Below are 15,746 nucleotides of genomic sequence, written 5' to 3'. Positions count from 1 at the left end.
ACGGACTGCGATGGAGTGCCACCATCCTCCACCACCATCTCCTCCTCTCCTTCTCCTCCTGCCCTTCCGCCGTCGTCGTCTCTCCCCTTCATCCTCTCCCGTCCCTACGCGCCATCTCCTCCTACTTCCCTTCCCTTCCCTTCCCGCCTACTTGGAGTCTCTACAGAATAGCTCTCGCTAACCTGAAACTCGGGGGTGATGCTTCTCCCGGAATGGTGCGTGCTGCCCTCGTCGCTGCCGCGGTGAATCCCCGAACAGCGTGGATTTCAGGCATTTTGTTTCAACGGGAACCATCGGCTCAGCGATATTCCGTTGTGAATTCTGCGGCCAATCTTAACCAGCAGCTGGAGGAAAAATGATACTTTACGTCGCGGTGATCTCGCTGAAAACGATCTTCTCTTGCATTTCAGGTTTCCGAAAGACTTCGAGAGACGTGCATGTGTAACGTAATTTTTATTCATTATTAACAAAACTAGAAATTTGTTAAAGATATATTATCGAGAATCAAATTTATAGATCAAAAATCCAATTGACGGCGCGCACTCTACGCTAATCAGCTGATTTGCGCGCGCGATGCAGTGCTATTTTTTCACCACGTTGAGGGCAATGACGAACAATTTTTCTGTATTATTTTGCAGATCCGAACGCACGCTTATATCGAATTTCCAAGTTTCTAAGAAAGAGACAGGTCATATAATAAGCTTCTACATATACATTTTATTATTGTACCGGACAATAGCTCTCGTACGAATATATCGATTCTTGGGAATAAAAAGTGTCAATCCGTGGCAAGCGTCAAGAATCAATAAAATGTTAAAGATCGTGAGCTTAAGATATTGAACAGTGTGTCTATTATTTTATCGTATAGATCGCGTGTCATATAATTGACGAAAAATATGAAACCACAGGGTATAATACTTTTTTATTTTCTACACTTTTATTTCTTTGTATTTCCTTGTTCAAAGATACCTTACCTCTTTGATACCACGCGCTGTGTACATCAGGCATGCGATATTATACATTCTTCAATAACGCATGACATTTCGCGTATGGTTTGTACTTGCCGGAAATTTACCGTAGCCGTATTCTACACGTGCGGATGGTTTGACGCGAATACCGCCATTTTAGCGAAACGAAACGGCGCTGTTTCGGCACTGATAAATCGTTCCAAAAACGAGGGAACGTCGCACGACGACGGCGGAACGTCGTTTGCAAACACTAATAAAGTGCCATTCTTCCGCCACTCGGTTCGTCTCTCACCCTCCGACGGTGCGCGCTCGCTCGCGCGTATTTTCGCGCCGCTCGTAAGTGCACGCTCGTACGTGCCACGCGCGCGCGTACGCATTATTTCACGCGGGGGCGTCGAAAACGTATTTACCGTTCCCGGTGGGACAAGCGCCTTGATTTGTCGCCGAAAATCAGGCGAGGGTGGAATCAAGGGTCGCGATAAAAGCATTAGCTGCCCGCTTAAGTGTTTTTCCAACTTGTTCAACTCTGTTGTCTCTCCTCTCTTTTCCTTTCTCCCTCTCTCTCTCTCTCTCCCTCCCTCTCTCTCCTTCTCCCTCTTCCTGTTATCGTCTCCCCGCCTCCTGTCATCCGATGTTGTTGTTGTACGAGGGACGTCGCCGTTCTGATATCGACAGGTCTGGCGTGTCTTCACGTCCTTAGCATTTCCGTTTTTCTCTTCTTCCGTGAGATCGCCGAGCAGAAGCGACGCGAGGAAACTGACCGCAGCTTTCGACATTTTATCGGATAGGTTATTGACGTGTCTCATTATGGACGTGAACTTTGACTTAATTAATTATGCATTAAAATGCGAGAAGTCAGTGATATTAAAGGGTCAGTAGTGAACTCTGTTTTAAAGGTCACCCTCCCCGAAGACCTACGGCAAAAGGTTAGCCTGGCTCTAACAATTTATTATAATAGTCGGGAGAGTCCGATTTAGTATAACATAATACAACAAATATATTTATATATATTAGGAATTAAACATTTATTTTAATGCTTGTAGCTTTCAGAATTTTTACAGATAACTTATTTATCAAGTTATTTAATTAGATTCTGTTGCTTCGAGAAAGAAAGTTAATGTGTATTTGATATTATATATACATTTTATTATAAGGATGTTGTGAAGCTGTTTCAATTATCGAAATTTATTAAACTTTGTTAGTTTTAATCGATTATTCTCCAAAAAGCAGATTAATAGAAGCAATGCACGGGCAGACTCAAATGATGGCCGACAGACAGTGAAAGCGACGACGACGTAATAATCCGAACAGTGGCAAACAGACGTAGATAAAAGTAAGTGAAAGAGAAATGGGGAGGAGAGATAAAAGTCTGGGGAGAAAGAGAGAGAATGTTGGGCAGACGGAGATAGGGACACTATCTGACAAAGGACGACAGAATCTCTTTGTTCTCGTGGCTCAACGGCTTCATTCTGTGGCCGCGATGTTTTGTCAAGGTCACTCTCATTCACTTGCCCATGCCAGTAGTCCATTTTTATTCTCCCTTTTAGATTCGATGTTGTTATTTTTACGTTTTTTTTTTTTTTTTATTTTGTCTTTTAATGCCAGTACTGATCTGTGTCGTTCTATTCCAATATTACGGTTCCTGACAAGTTTCTTTGCAATTATATGATTTTAAGCAGCTAGTTATGACTTTTTATATCATATATTTGTGACATATATAGATACAGCTATTCGTTATGTATTTTTTGTTTTATGCCTTTTGTAAAAGATGGAAATTTTTTATACAAGTTTTTATATACAAATTTATAGTAAAACTTTAAGCGTAATAAATAACTCTAATCTAAAAAACTCTATAATCGATCGTTATATTGTCATTGTGACGCGAATCCCTTTAGGTAATATGTATTGCAAAGATTAAAAAGGAATAGATTATTATTCCATTTGAAACAGCGGTCAAGTAATATAGACTGTTGCTTGCAGCTTTGTAAAATATAGTTTAGCTCATTGATTCCTTCTAGTCATTTGGGTCAAACTCATTTCGGGGTTGTCGTTTCTATGAATGGCGATTTTGACCTGCGGTGTGTATGAATGACATTTTTTTATATATCCGAAAGAATTCTTTCTATTTTCTTTTGTTACATTCTATCGTTCTTGTTCCTCTCTCTCTCTCTCTCTCTCTCTCTCTCTCTCTCTCTCTCTCTCTCTCTCTCTCTCTCTACTTCTAGTCTTCTCATTTAGTTTGGAGCTCTGAAATTCTATGTCTAATAAAATGAATTTTTTAATATGTTTTTAATATTTTTATGAAACCAATTTTTATATATTAATCAAAAATATTATAATTTATTACTTTTTTTTTAAACTTATAAATTAGTATATTATATTTGTACATGTTTCTGTTCTGTGTGTCGTGTATATATTATGCTATCTTATTTTCCCTAATTATTAGTTTTACTTTTTCTTATATTGCTGCTTATTGCTCTCATTGTTGAAAAAAACTTGCTGAGAACATAACAAACTTTTCTCTCTCTCTCTCTCTCTCTCTCTTTCTTTCCCTTTTACGTCTTTCTTTTCCACATTTCTCGTCTCTGCGCTAGATTTCTTTACGCGGTGGACCAACGATCCATTGTCGGCTCGGGCTTCAATGAGTAGAGAAGTCGGGTGCAGGAGAGGAAGAATTGTCACGCTGTAGAACCGAATCCCCGACCGACAACTCGAAAGGAAATGAGGTGCCCCGACAGGACCTATCCCAACGAAAAAGAAGCCACCGGACCGTGCAAGGGAAGAAAATCTTTCCTTATACGAATCACGCTCGCGTCGTTGGTGTCGACATCAGCGCCTTGACCGCGTTTCTTCCTTTAGACGGAGTATCGTATCAGGAGAGATTAAGATACATGTATAGCTAATCCCTGCACGATGATATGTTGTTTTCTTAACATTATTTCGTAACACGAATATCTCGCGTTAAAAAGATATAAATCTGTTGAAAAAGTTTATTAACATTTTTATTTAATGTTATTATATGTTTATTATTTTTATTTATATAATAATTATTATTACATTGTATCGATACAAATGCGATTACGTCGCCTTGTAAATGTACATGCCGTGTCGGTAGGAGGGATCCGTTTTAATCTTTTTTGTATTTCTTTGGGCGCGTGGCCCGACAAAGGCACGAGAGAGGTCCCATGTAAGTGAACGAAAGCGAGAGCCCACTTCGAGAGGTGTTTTGGATTTGCCAGGTGCGAAGAAACACGCGCGCGCGCGCGACTAGTATCCTGAGTGTTCTTTGCTGGTCAGGAATTGATAGGAGAGGGGAGAGTAAAAGAGAATCCCTTCCAAGGATCACAATCGACCATTCAGTTTTCACGCCACCTATATATTCGATGATTTGAAGCCGTATTCAGGTCTAGGAAAGTGAATATTATCAACTTTATGAGAGAAGAGTCAAGCTTAAAAGGAGAAAATTTGCTTTTATTTTCGTGATAAAGTACACGGTTTCGGTCTATAATTTTTAAGTAAAAAAATAATATATATATATATATATATATATATATATATATATATATTTTACTTTCTAGTTTAATTTCGATAAACGCGACATGTAATATTTAACCACATAATTTGCATATAAATTAAACAAAGACGCTACCTTGCGCACGATGTGTACGGCTTTATGTAGGGTGAAAAAGAATCGGCTTTATTTTCTCCTATCGGCGAGATAACGAGGCATGGACCCAAAGTGACACCTGAGGTGCCGAGGGCACGACACGTTACGAGGGTTGCCGTGCCAGACATCCATCATTTCTTTGTATAGCTGCCCCGTGACACCTGGTTCTGCGTCGCCCGCGTCTCCACCATAAACCCCTACGATTTCTTTTTAACCTCCCTTCTACGGCCACCGTGGTCGTATCCAAAAACTACGGTATAATAGAAAACATGAATAAATTCGCAAGTTCGCAATGATGGCGCAATTATATTTTTTTCTCATTTTCATACGTGATTATCGATAAAAGTTAGATGGTAAAATAATGAAAAGTTAAAATAATTGTCGTTAAAAGTTGATATAATGTCGGAAATAATTGTTTGCCAATTCTAATGACGTCGATAGAAAATTGTACATGTATAAATTTTTAAGATAATGATATTTACGTATAATTTGCAACAACTACGTTCGCCTTAAATATAAGTGGGTCATCTATGAGAGATATTTCAAGAATAGTCACATTTTTGGCAAAAGGCACTGAGAGTCCCTCGAGATAGATTACTTGCTTCGGCGGTTTTGAAAAAAAAGAAGGTGGAGGCGACCAGAGAGGAGTCGTTCCTTTACTACATTTCTAACCTTCGGTCGAGGGTCTCTTCATTGAGAACGATCGCCAAATCCAGGTGTCCCCGTTCTGCTAGGGATGCATCTTCAGGGACCTTCATATTTCACTCATCTCGTCAATGGCTGGAGGAAGCCAGACACGCAGGTGTGCGGGTTTCATCCGGGACGGATCTTTCGTGCAATAAAGAGGACGCACGGAAGAGAAACGAAGCGTGGGCGGCGAAACGAATTTTTAAACCTCGACCGTCGGTTCTTACGCGGCTCTGAAACATCTGAAATGCAGACCGATTAGGTACATCTTAGTACGAAAGGATTGACACGCGACTGATGTCGGCAAAATGCGCAGAAGCTTATTGCCCTTTTAACGCGCCTCGCCGTAACTACCTTAGCGAGAGATTTCAGTTTTTTCTTTTTATTCAAAAACCGTTGAGCTTTTCGCACGCAATATTAGCATTTTGAACAGAAAAATCGAGCATATCGTATAATGTATCTTATTTTAACGGTAGCATTAAAAAATATCGAAAATATTTCTATTAATTTTTAATTATTAACGGGATGGGCTCAAACGTTCCGGCAAGACTTTAAGAGTTTATAGAAAATTTAATTCTGAATAAAAAGTTTCCTATAAACATGAGTCGAAAAATGCTTCTTTAAAAATTTAGCGCCCAGAAACTTCTGAAATCAAAATTATTTTATACATTTGTACAAATATCAGGGAAAGTATGCGTTTTTTTAATAAAAAGTATCGAAACAAAAATTGTAGAGAATTAAATTATCTTTCAAACGAAATTTTTGTTCCGAATTAAATTGTCTACAAAATCTCAAAGTTTGGGGCCACTTTGTACATAAAACATTTTTTAATTATATGTATATAAACAATATTTAATTATATATAAACATTTTAATTATATATAATTATGATAAGGCTCGTAGTATGTATTGTGAGATTCAAATACGCCGTTAAGATATAGAAATTTGAGAGATGCGAGAGATGCAACGTCAATCTTGATGCAAACTAAAATTAATATTAAGCTGAATTTAATTACTATTATTATCGAGTTCGCCGAATGATTTCGGGTGAAGGACATCTTTCGGGAGGATATCGATCGGTCGACACCTTTGGTGACCCGACCCGACGACATATAAGCTCTCGGCATTGCTTCGGGGATGATTCGAGGGGAACTCGTCGATAGCCACCGACAGAGGGAGGCGGCACCTCTCATTAATAACCGGTGACTCGGCGTTTATATAAATAATCCTACGCGGTCGCAGGCACTCACCTGCGATTCGGTCGATCGCTCACTATCCTGACGTGAAAGGAGCTTCCTTCCCCATCGACCGATTCATCCACCGCCTCCTTCGTGCTCTTTCGCTCGCTCGCGTGTCTATTCTCTCTTTTTCTGTTTGTGCCTCATTTTCCTTCCTCGGATTGCTGCCACCGCCTCCTTCCTTCTTTCTCTCTCGCTCTCTCTCTCTTTCCTTCTCCCGTACAGACTCCTCAATCGGAATTCCGAAAGGCACTAGAGCAAGGCACTTCTCTAGTCACTGTCGAGTGTATGAATGCCTGCCTGCGACGTCCGGTCATTTATTTCGGCAGTACATTCTACATCTAAAATGTCGGCACTAATGCTCCAGAATCGTAGCGTGCGTACACGCATTTACGCGTTTTTGTCGCAAATACTCGAGAGAAATCAATATATAATTTTAAAGATTAATTATAACTATATTCTATCTGATGTATGTAAAATAAATCTTTTCCTATTTTAAAAGAAATAGTTTTCCGAGTAATTAATCTGGAGTGTCTGATTTCTCGTGTATTTTAAAAAATTTTTTATAAGAACTTGCTTATACATTCTCTTTTGGCAATTTTCTTAGTTTCTGAATGCATTATCGAAAGGGATATAACGTAACTACTTTGTAACTCGCGAGATCGGGACGTGGAACGTTACGGAATTCCGAAAGTGCGAAAAGAGACATTAAAACTATTTTCCGTGGCATGATGCGTCTTCATAACGGCGTAATAAAAGTTGCCATTCTTGTAAATGGGTAAACTTTATTCACGAGAGTCTCTGTCGCAAGAAGAGACGGGACGACGGTCTACTCCCTTTGATATATTGTCCTCGTTTCGTCCAGCCGCGCATATACTTTGGATGATGCAATTATTATTTGTCTGCTTTATATACGGTGCGAGCGACGTTGACCAACGAAAAAAGAAACTTGAGATACAGAAGAGGGTCGCGAAAGTTTTGTCATACAAAAAAGAATTACCACAGCAGATTTGCATAGATGTAGAAATTTTTATAAGTTTGGAATTCGATTTTCTGTACAAAACTACTTTTCAATCTCTATTAACTCGTTAAATATATAGATTAATTAATTTATTATTTATTTATTTTGTTTTATTTTATTTTTATTATTAATGAACAAATAAATTTTTTTAGCTGCAAATTAAATTTTTTATACACAAATTAATTTTTTCTTACGCAAATCATGAATCTCAGCGGATGTGTGACGAGATGCATTTATCCTTGTATTATATCGCAACTTGTCTTAAAAACCGCGCTCTTTTGTATATGACTTCACATTCGATTTCATTCACGCCGTCATTTCTTGGATGAGTTGGAGAGGGAGAGATGCGCGGAGTCGATCGTATCGTAAAATATTTAACGAGGTAGTTTGGCGAGACGTCTTTGTAAACGGTTTGAATATCGCAATAAAATAGTATATGTATATATATATATATATATGTATGTATATACATATCGGCATAATGGCGAATATATAAATTCAACGAGTTTCCGTCGTCGGCTCGTTTCTTGCCTTTTTGCTGCCCCGCTCGTTGTGGTTGCCTGCGAAAGTCCATAAAAGATACGATCGAGGCATAACGCGGATAATTTCTCTTAATACTCAGCGTGATGCTTAATTTCAGTTCCCGTTATCTCTCGCACGTCTTCAAATATGCGTGTACCCCTTTTCTCATCGCGTCCATTCTTCCCGCCGATGACATACGTATGTATGGAACCACCTCCACGTTGCAAAGATCGTTACTTTCATACGCAATTTCTCTCTATTGTTTCAGACGAATCGTGACTTGTTGCGGCTCAGGAGGCAGAGGAGGAGCATCGTACGGTGAGTCTTACGATTTAGATTTTCTTCCTATTTTGTGATTTTATGCGACCTTTATGTGCGAGGGGTAAAATAATGCGTGTATCAAGACACAAATCTCTATATCGTGATTATTATTTTGATTATTATCTTTAAAATAAAATACATAATTTATGCTTATGTCGCAGTGAAACACAGTGAAGTTAATCTTGAATTAGAACTTAATTTTTTCACACGCATTGTGCGTTCATCTTATATGCAGAAGTAGAGATTTGTATGCATGAATGATTTTGCGTCCTCATATCCTCCTTTCATCCGCAAATATCGTACGTGAAGGAGTGCATGACAATACCTCTTATTACATGAGCCATCAAAGAGATAATCATGAATTCAGAAGATTTTTCTATGCAATTTCGCATTTCTTCTCTATTTTTTTAATTGTTTGATCTTTTCTCTTTTAACTTTGAAATTATTAAAAATTAAATTAAAGCAAGTTAAAATTAAATTAAAGCAAGTCGTATTTCTCATTATAATTTATTGGATAATAAATGCAATTAAAAGATGATACTTAATAATAAATTTTTTATTCAAACATTTGAAAATTATGGGATGAAAAGAATAGAGAAAAAATGATTAAATTTTTATTTCTTTGCTCTTTTTTTCTTCTCGACAATATACTGATCTTCGAAACCTTCTTTTTCTATCACGTCGATTCGTGATGCATAAAGAGGAAGAAAGAGGTTACCGGGGGAGGGAGGGAGGGTGGCAGGAAGGCGGCAGAGGGAGGCTAGTCGTGGTATATTCCGAGGGTGGAAGAGCATCCCCTCTTGATGGCGTCACCTCGAGGGCCCAATTAGCGCCAGCACGAGTGTCATTTCGTCGCGGTTTCCGCATATACTGCCTGACTCGTTGACTGGCGTTTTCTGCCAGCGGTTTCGCTTCTTCCACATAGACAGTTATATACATACATTTATATATATATAACGTGCATGATGAGGCGGCTGCATCTCTGCCGGTGAACTTCCCCGTAGGCTCTCCTTCAAGTTGCGCTTCCCTGCCCGCGAGAATCTTCTTCCTCTTTTATTCAGCGCGCGCCTACCGAGAATCCGCGTTATCCAATTTCTTAACAGATATTTCGTGATACAATAATTGGACATTCAGCGCGGAAAGCGCTCGTCCTTACCGTCTCGACCGCCTCTCTCGTCGACTTTCAGGGCGAAGGACGGATTCGAATGATTATATGTTTCCCGGAGAAAGATAGACGCGGAGACAAGCCGCGCGATATCCCGCGGAGCTGCGCGGTTCGCTATCAATGGAAAGATTTTCCATCGGCGCGGAAATACGTTGGGTGGGGTAGTATGCGTGTGTTTTATCTCTGGCGGTCTTCGTCTTTTTCCGTTGCTTTTCGCCTCTTCTCTCCTTCCTCCCTGTCTTTTTTTCCTTTCATCCGCATTCCGCTCGGTTCCTCGGTTATTTCCATAACGACACTTTATGCAACGTTAATTATTGTCGGCGTAATGAGCTCGAGGAAGTCTTCCAAGATGCGGTCTCGCCGCATTTCCACCTTCCTCTCTCCCTTGCTTATTCCTCGCTGCTGTCCCTTCCTCGTTATCTCTCTCTCTCTCTCTCTCTCTCTCTCTTCCTCTAGTTAGCAGCGCCGGAGTGTCAAAGAGCTTCTCTCTCCCGTCATTCTCGGGACGGATACCTCGCGAATCTTCGCATCACCGCGCACTTCCACGGAGCTGATCTCGTTAAGAAACTCGTTCGCTCACGCCACGCCCGCTCGCGCCTTGTTAGCATGTCTCGGGGAGTTCATCTTCATTTTTCCTCGCTAGGATTAGGTGGATCGTCGAGAATGCGACTTAAGGAACGTTAATGCTCCTCATCGCGATGATGCCATTTACGGGGGAAAGTGGCTAATTTTTAGATAACGGTAATACACAAACGCGAATGATGCAACACGCAAACTCTTAATTGATTTTTGCCAACAAATTTTTTGCTCCTTTATACGCAAACAGACATTGTTCGAAGCGCGCGGCAGTTTTAGTTGACAAATTTATAAATTACCGTATAATATTTCTGCACGTTCTATGAAATTATTAATTATTTTATCAAAATTGTAGCGTGCGTTTTCGAAAGTTTGCGAAAGCACGAAATAATCTCGGCGCGAGCGGTGAGTTTACGTTTGTTTTGCCGCACTCAAAGATAAACGCAAAAAGCCTGTAAAACAGGACGAAGTAGTCGAAAGGAGGGGAACCGCATACAATACCGTCGTTAGACCTAGTACAGCCGACGGCAACTCTTTCCCGCTATACCGTGTATCGAGTGTCATTCAATTGCGCATCCCAATTAAATAACAGGCAAAAGGGCGACATAGCGTCGTGAAGCGCGTCTCGACGCCCACCCTAATTGCGAGTCTGAAGGAGGTTAAAGCATTCACGAAGGAAAATGAAAGAGAAAGAGAGAGAGAGAGAAAGAGGATAATGTACAGCTATCTGACGTTCGATTTCACGAAGGGCTTCTAGAATCGGTTCTTACTTGATTAGTATTTGAATAATTTTATCCTTTGTAAGCAACAAAAATGATTTTTTTTTTTTTTATTATATGATTTTGTAAATAAATATTATTATATAAATAAAATTATATATACATATAATTAAAATATATTTATGCGGTAAATAATAAAAATTGATGTGAAATTAGAAAGTTGCAAACTTCTTTCAATTGTTGAGATAATCAAATTTTAATAAAACAGTTTAGAAGTATGTTAATAGAAATTAAGAAGATTACTCTGTTTAGGAGAGAGAATATAATATTTGTGTGCATTTTCGCACACAATAGTTTGCATAATCGCGTGATTGTAAATATTTCTCGATATCTTTTCGTATCGAGATATTTGGAGCTCGGGTGAGTTTCTCTCATCAATCACGATAGCGCGAGCATTTAACGATATAAGATTGCCGCTACGCATAAATGACGAAATCGCGATGGTGCTATGCATATTTGTTTCCGACTATTTTGAAAAAGGAAAATGATATTTGCCGATTTTTCAGACTTTAGATTTTTTTGACTTAGATTAGGTCTCTCGCAACTTGTAATTTACAACACACACGCTTGCTCCTCTGTTCGCGGAGATGCTATAGGGTGTCTCTTGTGCGTTATTAAAAAGTAATGTAATTAGCACAGGCAAACGAACTAATTACCAGAATGTGAACGGCAAGCGGGACGTACAAAAGGAGCGCCCTTTGCCGCTCTTCTGCCCTTCTCTCCCGATTCGTCTCTCTCTCCTCTTTTCTTCGTTATCCGTTTGTTCCTCTCGTTGTAAACGCATTCGTTCCATGTCGTCGCGATCGACGATGTTGATATTTGTTACGCAGACTGACTACTTCGAAAATCGAAACATTAATTACAGGTTACTTTGTCTGCAATCGAGAAAGAACGTAAGCGTTGCCTGTGAATTTTTTATGGAATAAAAAGAATTTATAATTTAATAATAGACCAATAATTATTATCTGAATAAATGGAGAAATATAAATTTATTCAATTATTTATTAAACTTATAAACTTAAATTTATAAATTGTCTGAAGAAAGCGAAGAAGAGATGTAAATAATGTTCGGCAACAGGATCTATCTTTTTTCCGATGAAACATTCAAACGAACATTCAGAGGACACGATTCTACATAATCGTCCTCGGTACCGCGCAAGGATAAAGGTGTAGCTGTGCGTTTCTAGCGTTCCTAGATTATCATTTCAGGACAACGTGAGGGAAGGGGGGAAAGGTGGCGCGGGAGGAGGAAGAGGGGACGACGAATGCGCGCAAAATGGAAACGTGTCGTAATTAGTATGCGCGTCCGCGCATTATGCGCGGCACTCGCGACTTCGCGACTACCTTCTGCTACCGCGAGGGGGACGGGAGGAGAAAGGGGTGGTATGAGGGGGAGGCGTCGCGACGCGGTGTCGCGATTCGCACTTATGTTCGCCGAGTGCACCTCTGGTCGGGAACGTCGACGGAGCGTGCTACGTTTCACGCAGCTAGACGGACGTGTCCCTTAATGCATGCGTATAAGCACGGGATGATGGAGGAGGAGGAGGAAGAGTAGGGAAGACTCTTGTGCGTGCTCGCGTGTTTACTCGCACGCGTTGTCGTCTCGGATGCCGCGTGACACGCGTCGTAAGCACGATCTGTCTCGCGAAAATACCTCGCGCCCTTTGCACTCTCTCGCTCGCAGCTACACACGTGCACGTGGAATAGGTGACCTCGCGAAACACTTGGTCGAATTTGCATGTGCGAATTAAATTTAAATATTCTTTTAATTGCAATAATAATGAACTAATTACTTATTGTAAACGATAACGAGAGATTATATTTTTATCGTGTAGAAAAAAAATCATGATAGTTGACATTAATAATTTTTTTAGAGTATCGCAAATTATATATATTAAATATATTATATAAATATATAAATATATGATATTAAATCAATTATATTACCATCGTATTTTATAATTATATTGCCTTAGTGCAGAGAGAAAGATCTGTGAATGATACGCTTTCGAGCAATTGAGTGCACGCAAACGCAAATTGAAGTTTATCCCACAATGAGATCGTGTTTTACAAGCTCTTTCCTATCGTTGATCTACTTCTTCCGCTACTACCCTTTCGTTCCTGCGAGAAGGGTCGACGCGAGGTCCGGCGTTGAATTAAACGCTATAATTCAGGCGCAAGTTTTCATACCTAATGAGAGAGAACGCCTCGTCATCCCGCGCCATGTGCGCGTCTTCGCAGGCAGCCTCGGTTCGACTCGCGCGAACCCAACAGAAGCGTTAAAAATTGCTTTGTAACGCGACTCTATCTATCACGCGATTCCGTCCACCGACATTCTCCGCATGACGAAAAATCTTGTTTTCGTAGCGCGAGCGTAAAATCGCAGCGTAAGCGAACGTCGATTTGTCGTAGAAAAACGCGCTCGTGTAAAAGGGAATATTTTTTGAATAAAATACCGGGTTGTGCGAGAATATGAAGGCAGAAAGAAAGTCTCAGCGATATTATTTCTATCTAGCAATCAAACACATATGTTTATCGTAAATCTCATTGTTAATTATTTTGAAAGATATTTCAACGATCTTATGATGGATCAATATATGTGTTTACGAGTGATTTTTGTTTTTAAACGCACCTCAACTGTCCGTATTGTAAGATTCCTCGTTTCTAGTAATTGAGGGACATAAATGGGGGATGAAGCGCGATATAAAGATGCGCGCGCTGCATCGGTGCAATAACGAGCGGATGAGAGAAGGGAAAAGAAGAGAAGAGAAAAGGGAAGAGGAGCAGACGGCTCCAGGAAAACAACGCTCTCGACGAGTACCTTCGGTACTCTCGGCTGTTAATCGTTGGTTGCACCCTTTCAGCCCCGGTTGCGCTTCTTCCCTATAGAACGTTTTCTCGCGCTCACGCCCTATACTCGTCCATTAGCCTCGTCCCGTCGACGAGGACGCCGCCGTATCTGCCGTATCGTTGACATTCGTGTCCCTCTCAGCCCTCTCCGCTGTCGTCTCCTATACTTGTGCCTGGAAAAAAGCTAGGATAACGAGCGCGGGTGGGGGCGTGAAGAGCAAGCGAGCGACAATCGGGCGCGTCTTTCGCGAGTACGGGAGCGAAAGCGCGGGCGAAACTTTCCGCCTTGCGAGCGACGACGATTCTTCGACACGTCGACTTCACGCACGGCCGGCCCACATTCGCTCGCGACGAGCTTATTAATTAAAGAGACGAGGGAAGGAGAGAATGGTGAGACGCGCAAAAAGCGCCTAGCGAAGGTTATGAGAATTTCTCGGGTCTCTCACAATGAAAACAATGAAGGTTCGACGCGACGCTTTCTTTTATAACGTAACAACACATATCGGTATAATTATTTTCTTCTTTGTTTTTATGATAACCGCTATAATTAACAATTCCATTTTAAATATCTATAAGCTATATTGCTTATTTATATTTCCGCTACATTATACAATTTAATGCATTAATTTGTGCATTTATTGTATATATAATTTCGAAAAATTTCGAGCTTGTACGTTTATTTTTTTTTTTTTACATCTTCCATTATCCTTTTCAGTCGCGCGTAATTTTATTTCTCTCCGTGAATCAACATCCATCCCTTTTTCCGGTCCGCGATCCGCGACATCTGATTCGACTCAATCCGAATAACAGTCCGATGGTGCTTTCTGGGACATTCTCCGGTAGAGACGTTGGCAGACCGAAGGCGATTCGCAGGAAAGGAATGCGAGACGACAGAGGTAGTCTATATGTTCGCGCTCGGGCAAAGAGCGGGAGGGAAGGGGGGGGGGAGAGAGAGAGAGAGAGAGAGAGAGAGTCGTAAATGCGAAACCGGTGTATGTATACGTGTGTATGTATACGTGTGTATGTATTCGTGTGGGCGTACGGACGCGTGTATATACGGTCGCCTCGCTCGGAGCCAAGCCTCCGGAGGGGTTTACGAACACAATAGTTTGAAATATTCGAGCGCTCTGGCAAGAAGTTGCCCTCGCGCCAGTAATTAACGAGTTAAAGTTTGGTGGCGCGACGCTATCCCCCTCCCCTCCCCCTCCTCTCTCTCTCTCTCTCTCTCTCTCTCTCTCTCTCTCTGTCTCGGTTTCTCTCAACGGTGTCTCATATCCTGGCGTCCTCGTTGTTGTAAGACTCCCAGCACCCATTAGCCGAGTGCCACGCTACGGAGAACTCTCCTTTTGGCCGCCAAGAAAACCGAGCGCCACCGCTTTTGCCCCGCCATATTCTGGAAAATTATATCGCTGTCCCCTGGCTGAGCCTTTGACAGACGTTGTTCGCGTCTTGCTTTTATTTTCTGCCGTCGTCCTTCTAATGCCTTTGCACGTTTCTATGGCCTTACTCATTTATCATTCTCTTAATAGTTTTCGTGTTTTTAATTGTTACAGGCAATTTTCTTAAATTCTGGAAACTTTATTTAAAGGATAGATTCTTTAATTTTACATATGTATATCCTTTTTGGAAAAAAGTATCGAGATACGAAAGAATCGAAATTATGTTGCAAAAAGGTTTTGTATAGAAATTTTTCTTCATCTTATACGAATGGTTCGTATATAAACATATGGCCTGCATGTGGAATATATAAACTGTTTGCGCGTAAATTACACTGAGTAATCTACTGTAGATAACGCTCGTGAAAATTGTAGTGTTCCCTTTGTGTTTCCGAACTAAGGCTTTTGCTCAAACAGATTAGACTTAATTCCAGAATTGCCTCTTGCGCAAATTTAACTATGACAATAACTACGTGTACGCAACTTGGTCACAAAAAATACGAGTCGCATCGTGTC

General features: G+C 40.6%; 1 protein-coding gene across 9 annotated transcripts in view; it reads left to right on the top strand.

Annotated features, from left to right (window-relative positions):
- Window positions 1-15,746, top strand: part of LOC126857443 (transcription factor Sox-2) — a 264,526-nt gene that overhangs the window by 39,471 nt on the left and 209,309 nt on the right. For all 9 annotated transcript variants that reach the window (XR_007688507.1, XR_007688511.1, XR_007688506.1 and 6 more), the window contains exon 4: window positions 8,372-8,421. The gene's annotated coding sequence lies outside the window, so the exon portion shown is untranslated. The remainder of the gene's footprint in view (window positions 1-8,371; window positions 8,422-15,746) is intronic.

Source organism: Cataglyphis hispanica, chromosome 21 (assembly GCF_021464435.1).
Source record: "Cataglyphis hispanica isolate Lineage 1 chromosome 21, ULB_Chis1_1.0, whole genome shotgun sequence".
Taxonomy (NCBI): Eukaryota; Metazoa; Arthropoda; class Insecta; order Hymenoptera; family Formicidae; genus Cataglyphis; species Cataglyphis hispanica.
This window is presented reverse-complemented; position numbering and strand designations above follow the sequence as displayed.